Below are 10350 nucleotides of genomic sequence, written 5' to 3'. Positions count from 1 at the left end.
TAGCAGATTTTTATTGAGAGCTTGATGTGCTTCAGGAGCTGTTTGAGGCACTTGGGCTGTATTGATGATAAAAGATCCTTACCTTCGTGAATTTTCATTCTAACAGGGGGTCAAGGGTGGGGGATTTGAGAACAGACAAGTCATAAGTGTTACGGTTTAAAACAAGCAAAGGGAATCAAGATGGGGATGTGGAGTGGGAGGAGAATCAGGTGGTCAGGGTGGGTCTCCTCAAAAAGGTGAGAATGAAGCAGATTCCAAGTAGGTGAGGGAAGAAGCCGTGTGGGCCTTGGAGACAGGAGTGTTCCAGCAGAGGGTCCAGTTCAGAGGGGCCAAAGCAGGGACAGGCCTGGTGTGTTTGAAGAATAGTGTGCAGACTAGGATGGTGATAGCCAGGTGAGCAGGGGGAAATAGTAGGAGGTGAGGTGGGAGCCATAACAGAGGACACGACTGGTGGGACCCTTAGCAAGGTTTTGGGCAGAAGGAAGCACCATCTGGCTCATGTTTTAAAATGACTGCTCTGGTTGCTGATTTGAGAAGTAACTCGAAAAAGGGACCCCTTTGGAGGCTGGTATAAGAATCCAGGGGAGAGATAATGAACACCTTTCTTTATTCCATAATGTTATTGTGACAAATAAGTATGCAAGCATAAACACTTGGTAAAAAGCAACTTCCCAAATTTGGGGGGGAAGTTGTACTGTCTTTTGATTTCTAAGTCACATTTTAACATTTAAAATTGAACAGAGTATAGAAAAAGTTCAACTAACTGGAACCCTCACAGTGGCAACCATTTTTACATGTGATTTTTAACTGGGAGAGGCAAATAGAAAAAAAAAACAAAACTGAGATCAGAGATTTAGTAACTATAAAGTATATTCCAGGAGAGGAGTGGGATTGTTTTATGCCTGGGAAATAACACAATGATAATTGACATTCAAGTGGTGACTTCAAATATATTTTCACTCAAAAGGGCTATATATAATAAGCCAGTACCGGGAAGGGGTTTATATTCAAACTTAAGACCATCAGAAATTTAATAAAACAGAACACTCCCTGACCGAGACAGTCCAGTTATTGAGGTCTTTTGGTTCTTGTGTGCAGGTTTTACTCAAAGAAATTTATTCATTACTAGGAGTTCACAAAAGGCAATGAAGCTTGGTCACTAGTCTTTTTTTTTTTTTTTTTTTTATCCTAGTGCTTGCAAATATTTTAAGGTAATCCATCTTGGGAATTTCCTCAAATAAAGAAAGAACAAAAATTGGATATTTAGTTATTTTATTATTAGCATTCCTTTTTTTATACACCACTTGGAGCAATCCTGACTTTTTAAGGATTCACTTTTAACTTACTGTCCGAAAAGAACTGTTACAATGATAGATGCTTGAGGACGCATTTAATCAGTTATCTCTTCTTGGCATTCTGTTTTATTTTTCTACCTGTAACATGTTCACAGATAACAAGCGGTATGGATATGCTCTGAGGGCAAGTGTTGATCTAGTAAATTCTTGATAGCTTTTCTGTTGCAGACAAAAGTCCTTAATGCAGCAAATTTTATGAGGTTCAATAATCTACCCAGGACAAGTCAACAGGTAACAGCGTAACTATTAAGCTTCCATTTCGCTTGAAGATAGGATGCTTCCTGTTACTTGTGGCATCTTGGATAAGCCACGGATGGAATCTATCTCACTGATAAAAGGAATCATGAAGACCACACCTGCCTAAAAGCTGGAGCCTGGTCTATCCCAGTGGACCCTTTGATTCTATGTCTTGAGGATTTTCTTCAGAGTTGACTGCCAAGAACAACACTTTCTTTTCCTGTGAAACAGCACAATAAATTCATGAGTCTGTCCATGATAAATAGAAATGTTCCATCTGCTGTTATGTACCATTTTTGCTTTACATTCCATCCACAAAATGCTGTAACAGCAGTGCCAACTGGAAAGAACAACTCGAAAAAATTTCCTTCTTTCCATTTCCATTCAATAATGCATTTTAGATCTGTATCCTTTACTTGCGTTTCTTGGGGTCATCAAATTTAGGCATAAGCATTTTATGAACTCTGATTTGGGTTTCTAATCCACAGATACTGTGGCCTGCTTGGTTTATATTTTAAAGATCAATGCCACTTAATATTCCTTCCTCTTTGTCTAACAAATAACTTAATACACTCTTGTCAAATCTATGTAAATTATTTGAGAGAATAATCACACACTCTTCAGTCATTCTAAACTCTCTTTAACAAGTTATTTTCCTGAGTTTTTCAAATTTTGAGGAAATAGAATGAGATATAAAATATTCTGTTATGAATAGTTTTACAGTAACTATTCGTCCAGTGTAATATACATATTTTTATTTCTTATTGAGAATTGTGGTCATGGTTTCAAAGCTCCCAGTATCTTGATATGCTTATTATGTGAATATAATTCTCAGTTATTCTTTGAAAGGTTATTTTAAAGTAGTTTATTTGAATTAACTTGTAGACAAAAGTTTAATGTAAAAATTGAAAAATGAATAAGGAAAACAGATTTTTTTACTAATCACTCTAAGGCAAAATTGACAATTGATGTGCTCTGAGAGGTTACACCATTTACTGGGAGAAGCTCTAACGAGATGACCTAAGAGGTTCAGCCCCACATTGGCCACTTGCTTCAGGACCAAACCAAGTTACTGAACTGCTCAGGGCTTCATTATCACCAAAAGTCCTTCTAGTTGGGCTGTTTTGTAAGTCTATTCATTTTTTGATTTTTTTTAACTGAAGTATAGTTGAGGTACAATATATAAGTTACAGGTGTACAGTATGGTGATCCACAATTTTTCGAGGTTACATTCCATTCATAGTTACAGAATACTGGCTATATTCCTTGTGTTGTACAATATAGCTTATTTTATACCAAATAGTTTGTACCTCTTACTCCCCTACCTGTATATTACCCCTCCCCGCTTCCCTCTCCCCACTGGTAACCATTAATTTGTTCTCTACATCTGTGAGTCTGTTTCTTTTTCATTATACTCCCAAGTTTGTTGTAGTTTTTAGATTCCACATATAAGTGGTATCATAACAATATTTGTCTTTCTCTGACTTATTTCACTTAGCATAATGCCCTCCAAGTCCATCCATGCTGCTGCAGATGTAAGTCTATTCTTTCATTCACTGTCTATTTCAGCTCACATTTCTCTTTTACTGTGAGCTTTACCCAACATTTTCCCACTCTGAGCCCTCCTTTAAATTACACTTCCCACTGACTTTTGCTGTCATCTCTGCTCTGGTTGTCTGTTCCACAATTATTATTTTGACCAAGTAATTAAATCTTTAACCAACTTTAGTTGCTCTATTCTTCTTCATTTTCGAGAATACCAGTTGGAGCATGCAATCCTGCACTCATGATAACCCCTAGAATTCTTTATAAAATGAACCTTTCCTGTTGGATCCAGTACTGGGTCAGAGCACCAGTGATTATCCTGTAAGTCAAACTTGCCTCACCCTGGAGATACCAGTCACCCTAAGATTGTCCTATCACCTTCCCACCCCCGTGCAGTAAGCTGCTGGAGAAACTGTCCTCTGGGGAGATCCTAAAACTTCCATTTAAAAACTTGGGCCTACAACCTGAGCTAATCACCAGTCTGGTTCAGAATGCCTGCTATAACACATAGCTTCTGCCTTACATCCTGCTTTGTCTCAGTTACTCTTGTTAATCTTGTCCTTTGTTAATCCATACCATGGAGACCCTTAGCCCCACCCTGCTCTGTTCACTGCCTTGTCCAATATCTGCCAACCATATTCTGTTACTACTTCCCCAAGGAGACAGATTGGACATTGTTTTTCTTAACACCCCCCCGACCCATGAAATTTTAATGCCTGCAGACATATTATACATCTCTTAATTGTATTGTATGTTTGCAATACGTAAAAGAGTAAGATAGTCTTACCTCTCAAGAATCAATTCTCCCCCCTGTTGAGAAGGTACTATGTAGTCTGATTCTGTTTTCCCTGTCTTTCAGCTTCCCGAAACTTTCCTCTGTATAAATATTTTACTCTTGTAAATCCATTCTGTGGATGCTGGGTATTTGGGTTTTTTCAACTTTTGGTTACTAAAAACAACGTTTCTACGTGCATTTGCATATATGTGTCCTGGCACATATGTTTGAGTTTCTCTACTATGTATATATAGGGATGAGTGGAATTGCAGAGTCATAGGATATTTGTATCCTCAGTTTTTCTAGATAATGTCATACTGTTTTCCCAAGTGCTTGTGCCAATTTATAAGTTTATAAGTTTGCCTTGTTCTCCATCATTCCCACCATTGGGCTTGTCTCTCTTTTTAATACTATGTAAGTAACAGTATCTTATTTTTCTTAAATTTGTATTTTCCTGATTACTAATTAGGAAATGCACGCTTTAAATAAACTTATTGGTCATTTGTGTTTCGTGTGTGTGTGTGTGTGTAAAATGACTATTCTAGTGTTTTGCTCATTTTAAAATTTAGTTTTCTGTCTTTTCCTATTGATTTTTAGGAATTCTTCATGTAGTCTAAGTGTAAGTTCTTCAGCTATATGTGCTACAAACATTCTCATGCTGTGTCCTTGACTTTTTACTCCTTGTATGGTGTCTTTGGGGAGCCAGAAGTTGTTCATTTCAATGTAAGTAAATTTGTATTTTCCTTTATGGTCAGTGTTCTTTGTGTCTTATTTAATAAATCATTCCCTATCCAAAAGAAAGTACAGCATTTTCCCATAATGTCTTCTTAAAGGGTTTTAGTTCAGTTTTTCATATTTATTGAAAAGATGATTCTTTTCCTAACAATCTCCAAAGCCGTCCCTACAATATTACAAAAGTCCACATAAATATAGGTCTACTTTGCAGTGGGCTGTTGTGTTCCACTGGTCTACTGACTATCACTGTATCGTACATACTGGCTTAATTACTGTAGCTTTTTAGAACAACCCTTGATATCTTGAAGAACAAGACCTCTTGTCTAGCTTTTTTAAAAGTGTTGATTAGTCTTGGCCCTTTTCACTTCCATATAAATTTTAGAGTCAGCTTGTTTGGTTCCACAAAAAACAAATTGGAATTTGATGGAGATTCTCTTGAATTTCTAAACCATTTTAGAAAGAATTGAAATTGTCACATTAGTGAATCTTCCATATTATGAACATAGTACGTTCTGCTTTTATCTAGTAGGATTATTCTTAGGTATTTACTATTTTTTTAAAAATTAGTGATTATTGCAAGTGATCTATTAAAACATATTTTAAAAATTTAATTTCTAAGTTGATGTATAAGAATACAATAGATTTTTGTTTATTGATGTATATTCCCCTCACCTTGATAAATTCTTTTATTGTCTGTAGATCTTTATGGATGTTCCAAGGACATAATTATATTATGTGCACATAACAACAGATATGCTTCTTCCTTTATCATTTTTATATATTTTAATTTTTTTCTTGCCTAACTTTGCTGACTAGGATTGAGCAATGTCAAAAGTTATTCCTAATATTGTAAGGAAATATTTCAGAGTTACATGATTTTACATGATGTTTGATGTATACTCTTTGCAGCTACATTTTTTTTTCCCTCCGAAATAAGGAGTTGAGCTGGGTTTGTGTTGCGTTGTTGAAATCATTACCCAAAGTACACCACTGGGTACTTGGTTTCCTGGCAACCTCAGTTCTTTGAGATATTCAAGAACAGTTACGGTTTTGTAGTTTATTCAGACTTTTCTGATTGTTAAAACAGGGGCATCACTCTTGTTTTAAAATTACTTTTAAGAGGCATATTTTTCATACCATAGAGTTTACACCCAAGATGATTCCTCGTGCCACTCTCCACCCCCCCTTCTCCACCACTAACCACTACTCTATTTTTTTGTTTTTGTAGTTTGGGGCAATGCTCTTCCCAGATTTCTACATCCCTGGCACAAGTTGAACCAGTTGGTTTAGGATGTTCATTTACCTACTTACATGTAAGTTGAAGTTACACTGTTGACATGTCTTTACTTTCTGCGTCTGTGGTTTTACATTGCTGAAGTATTCTAAATGCAGACAGTCCCCAGCTTGTGATGGTTCGACTTAATGATTTTGTGACTCTACGATGGTGTGAAATCTGTACCCATTCGGTAGAAGCCATACTTGTAATTTTGAGTGTTGATCTTTTCCCCGCTAGTGATACGTGGTACGATTCTCTCTCATGGTGCTGGGCACTGACTGCAGCTCCTAGTCAGCCAGGCGGTCATGAGGGTGAACAGTGATGCACTCACAACCATGCTGGACCCACACACCATTCTGCTTTTCACTTGCAGCACAGTGTTCAATAAATTACATGAAACATTCAACACTTTATTGTAAAATAAGCTTTGTGTTGGATGATTTTGCCCAACAGTGGGCTAATGTAAGTGCTCTGAGCACTTCTGTGGTGTTCAGGAGGTTAGCTGTAGTAAATGCATTTTTGACTTGTGATATTTTCAACTTAGAATGGGCTTTTGGGGATATAACCCAGTTTTAAGGTAGGCAGAGCTGTACTTAGGACTGTTTTTATCTGTGTGCCTTATTATTTTCTCAGGGAGGTATTTAAAAATTTCTGTGAATTTCAGAGCAGTTTTAAATCATTTTCCATTATGATTGTTGTTTGCCAATTTTTTCTCATACTCACCAGTTTTGTCATTATTTTGAAGCTATGCTATTAGAATGCATAGAGAGGGGCTTCCCTGGTGGTCCAGTGGTTAAGACTCCACGCTTCCACTGCAAGGGGTGCGGATTCAATTCCTGGTCAGGGAACTAAGATCCCACATGCCTCGGGGCACGGCCAAAAAACAAACAAAAAAAATCAAGAATGCATATAGACCTAGAATTGTTAAATATCTCTAGTGAGTTTCTTTTTATCATTAGGTCGTGACTCTCTTTTATCTTGATATTTTTTTAAGTGGTATTTTATCTCATTAATATTTCATCTTTTTAATTTCAAATTTTCTTTGTTTTTATATTTTAGGTGTATCTATTGTAAACAGCACCTTTTTTTTTAAATTCAATCAGGTAATTTCCATCTTTTAAAAGGGGAAACAATTTATTTTAATTCACTGTGATTGCATATTTCCACTATCTGACTTGTGTTTTCTTTTAGCAATGACTTTGCTTTTTCTCTCCCTTTCTTGCCTTTCATGAGATCAAGTTTTTTATTTTATTTTTTGTTTTGGAATAATCATAGATTAAAAGAAAGTTGCAAAATTAATACAAACAATTCTCATGTACCCTTCACCCAGTTTTCCCCAGTGTTCATGTCTTACATGGTTACAGAACAATTTCGAAACCGGGAGATCGGTGGTGGTATGATGAATGTGTGAACCTCTGTGCTGTTTCATTCCATGCGTCAGTGTGTAACCACCACCCCCAGTCAAGATACAGGACTGCTCCATCACCACCGGGGTCTCCCTCATGCTCCCTCTGTATGGTCACACGTATCCCTCCTCGTCTCTACCCCCTGGCAGTATGAATCTGCTCTCTACCTCTATAATTCTGTCATTTCAGTGACGTTGTATAAATGGAATCATACACCAGACCTTTTAAGGCTGCCTTTTTTTTTTCATCCAACGTACCGCCCTTGATTCATCCAGGTTGTCGCCTGTATCAGTAGTTTGTCCCTTTTGTTGCTGAGTGGTATTCCAAGGTATAGATATTCCACAGTTTGTTTGGGCAGGGGGTGGACACTCAGGTTCCTCACCCTGGATGGTGGTATCAGGTATCGTCACTGCTCCTGACACCCCCGGGGGCTGCGGGTGGCCAGGGGCCTCGTTAGGGCTGGGAGGTGGGGAACGTTTGGTTTTCCCCCTCAGCTCCTCTAACACTACCAGGATGGGGGGCGGGGAGGAGGGAGAGCTCAGTAACACGGGATGGAGGCAGAAGTCCCGGCTTCCCACGTGGCCCCCGATGACCCTGCACGCGTGTCTACAACGTGCACACAAGCTCCCTAAACTGGGCTGCAAGTCCGGGCTCCCTATCCCTCTCTCTGACAGCAGCCTGGGCGAGAGAGCGGCACAGTCCGGGCAGTCCGGCCCCCAGCCAGGCCTTGACTGACACAGTGGGTGGAGGACCACGCTTTACCTCCACGGTGTTCAGGTCTAATGGGAAGGTGATCGCTGAACAGTTTTCTCTTTTGCTAGGTTGCCCTTTGCCTGAGCCTTTAGGGAGGGCAGGCTTTTTTTTAGAGCTTTTTGGTCTGTCCATTGGTTTCTGTTGGCATATTTGGTTGCAGGCTTCTGATTGCTTGAGCTCTATTTCGCTCCCTTTCTCACTGAAAATTGGAAATAGTTTATTTTCCTTCTTGTATATCAGCAGTAACCCTCAAGTGCCTAATTCTAAAATATATCAGTACTTCTATAGCCTACCAGAGATCTTAGAATGTTCCAACTTTAACATCCTCCATCCAATTTCTTGCCCATTATCATGGTCTTTTATTTTAGTTCCATCTCATTGGTAAATTCTCCCAAATTTTAATTTTTATTACAAGCCCTGTTTACACTCAATACTTATTTTAACTTACTAGTATGTTTACCAGTTTTGTTTTTTTAACATTTTTATTGGAGTATAATTACTTTACAATGGTGTGTTAGTTTCTGCTTTATAACAAAGTGAATCAGCTATACATATACATATATCCCCACATCTCTTCCCTCTTGCGTCTCCCTTCCTCCCATCCTCCCTATCCCACCCCTCTAGGTAGTCACAAAGCACCGAGCTGATATCCCTGTACTATGCGGCTGCTTCCCACTACCTATCTATTTTGCATTTGGTAGTGTATATATGTCCATGCCACTCTCTCACTTCGTCCCAGCTTACCCTTCCCCCTCCCCATGTCCTCAAGTCCATTCTCTGGTAGGTCTGCATCTTTATTCCCATCTTGCTCCTAGGTTCTTCATGACCATTTTTTTTTTTTGATTCTATATATATGTGTTAGCATACGGTATTTGTTTTTCTCTTTCTGACTTACTTCCCTCTGTATGACAGACTCTAGGTCCATCCACCTCACTACAAATAACTCAATTTCATTTCTTTTTATGGCTGAGTAATATTCCATTGCATATATGTGCCACATCTTCTTTATCCATTCATCTGTCGATGGACACTTAGGTTGCTTCCATGTCCTGGCTATTGTAAATAGAGCTGCAATGAATATTGTGGTACATGACTCTTTTCGAATTATGGTTTTCTCAGGGTATATGCCCAGTAGTGGGATTGCTGGGTCGTATGGTAGTTCTATTTTTAGTTTCTTAAGGAACCTCCATACTGTTCTCCATAGTGGCTGTATCAATTTACATTCCCACCAATAGTGTAGGAGGGTTCCCTTTTCTCCACCCCAAATAACCAGTTTCTTTATTCAGCATTTTTTCTTGGTTCCCATTCCTCCCTTTCTGGTTCAATTACATTCTTACTAAAATACACACTTAATGGCTTTTTCATTGAGAGTAAATGGTGACAGTCTGTTTTCTTTACTGTAACCAAGACAGCCTTAACGTTCCTCTCAGCTTGACTAAACTTTTTAAAAATATTTTTTATTGGAGTATAGTTGATTTACAATGTTGTGTTAGTTTCAGGTGTCCAGCAAAGTGATTCAGTTATACACATGCATATATCCATTCTTTTTCAGATTCTTTTCCAATATATAGGTCATTACAGAGTACTGAGTAGAATTCCCTGTGCTATACAGTAGGTCCTTGCTGGCTATCTGTTTTATATAAAGTAGGGTGTGTATGCCAGCTTGGCTAAACTTTGGACAGACTTCTCCCAGACCCTGAGCCCCTCCACCTCTCGTTTTAAAGAGCATTTACTTTAGAAAAGTTGTCAGTTCAAATTCCTTCCCTGCTCCTTTGAGATGGGGATCTTCTCCCATCTTCGCTCCAGTTTTACACCCAGGAATGAGAGCCATCCCACTTGACATGTCATCGAGAAAGATAGTGACGCAATCTCCCAGTTTCTGTGGGAGGGCGGGAGCCTAACTTCCATAAGCAATGAGCAGAATCCTCATCACAGTGACAGCCTCTCCACTCACATTGCCCCATACTTTTCCGCTACTCACCCTGGCACTCAGAAACCCTCTCGCCTTTGTCTCAGTGGTGATTGAGTTCAGTCTTTCTTCTCTATTGCAATTGTCTTTTTCTTTTTGAAGTACAGTTGACTTACAATATTGTGTTAGTTTCAGGTATATGGCAAAGTAATTCAGTTAGATATGTATATATCTGTATTCTTTTTTTTCTATTCTTTTCCATTACAGGTTATCATAGTTCCCTGTGCTATACAGTAGGTCCTTGTTGTTTATCTATTTTGTATATAGTGGTGTGTATATGTTAAACCCACACTCCCACT

At 38.5% G+C, this 10350-nt stretch overlaps 1 long non-coding RNA gene across 1 annotated transcript in view; it reads left to right on the top strand.

Annotated features, from left to right (window-relative positions):
* Positions 1 to 5874: 5874 nt before the first annotated feature.
* LOC133093736 (uncharacterized) overlaps positions 5875 to 10350 on the top strand; it is a 39595-nt gene continuing 35119 nt past the window's right edge. The window contains exons 1-2 of the long non-coding RNA XR_009701303.1: positions 5875 to 5960; positions 6983 to 7026. This is a non-coding gene — a long non-coding RNA (uncharacterized LOC133093736). The remainder of the gene's footprint in view (positions 5961 to 6982; positions 7027 to 10350) is intronic.

Source organism: Eubalaena glacialis, chromosome 6 (assembly GCF_028564815.1).
Source record: "Eubalaena glacialis isolate mEubGla1 chromosome 6, mEubGla1.1.hap2.+ XY, whole genome shotgun sequence".
Lineage (NCBI taxonomy): Eukaryota > Metazoa > Chordata > Mammalia > Artiodactyla > Balaenidae > Eubalaena > Eubalaena glacialis.
The sequence above is the reverse complement of the archived record's forward strand: the minus strand, read 5'-3'. Positions and strand labels throughout refer to the sequence as shown.